This window comes from Copadichromis virginalis, linkage group LG5 (genome assembly GCF_057382275.1).
Source record: "Copadichromis virginalis isolate Kocher_CV1m ecotype Utaka linkage group LG5, C_Virginalis_male_GT1.1, whole genome shotgun sequence".
Classification (NCBI taxonomy): domain Eukaryota; kingdom Metazoa; phylum Chordata; class Actinopteri; order Cichliformes; family Cichlidae; genus Copadichromis; species Copadichromis virginalis.
Window position 1 is genome coordinate 6,718,803 of NC_140622.1, and position 323 is coordinate 6,719,125.

Below are 323 nucleotides of genomic sequence, written 5' to 3' on the forward strand. Positions count from 1 at the left end.
ACAGATAACATGGTAAATAAAATAAAATACAATTCAACAAACACTTTTTAAAAGTCACAGTCTTTATGACCGCGGTCTTCTGTAAAGAACACGTGAAAAATAAAAATCAAAGTTGGTAAGAGAGTTATTTTTTACAAAGATATTGATTTTTTTTTGTAAACACAAACACAAACAAAACAAAACATAATTTTTATTCAAAGTTACACTACCAGTAAGCTCGGTATGTATGTGTTAGAAGACCCATAGAAGACCGTTCACATTTGTAAGTCTGTAGTTTACATGGGTCAGAGAACGCCTCTCGAACATATCTCTTACGTCATCAG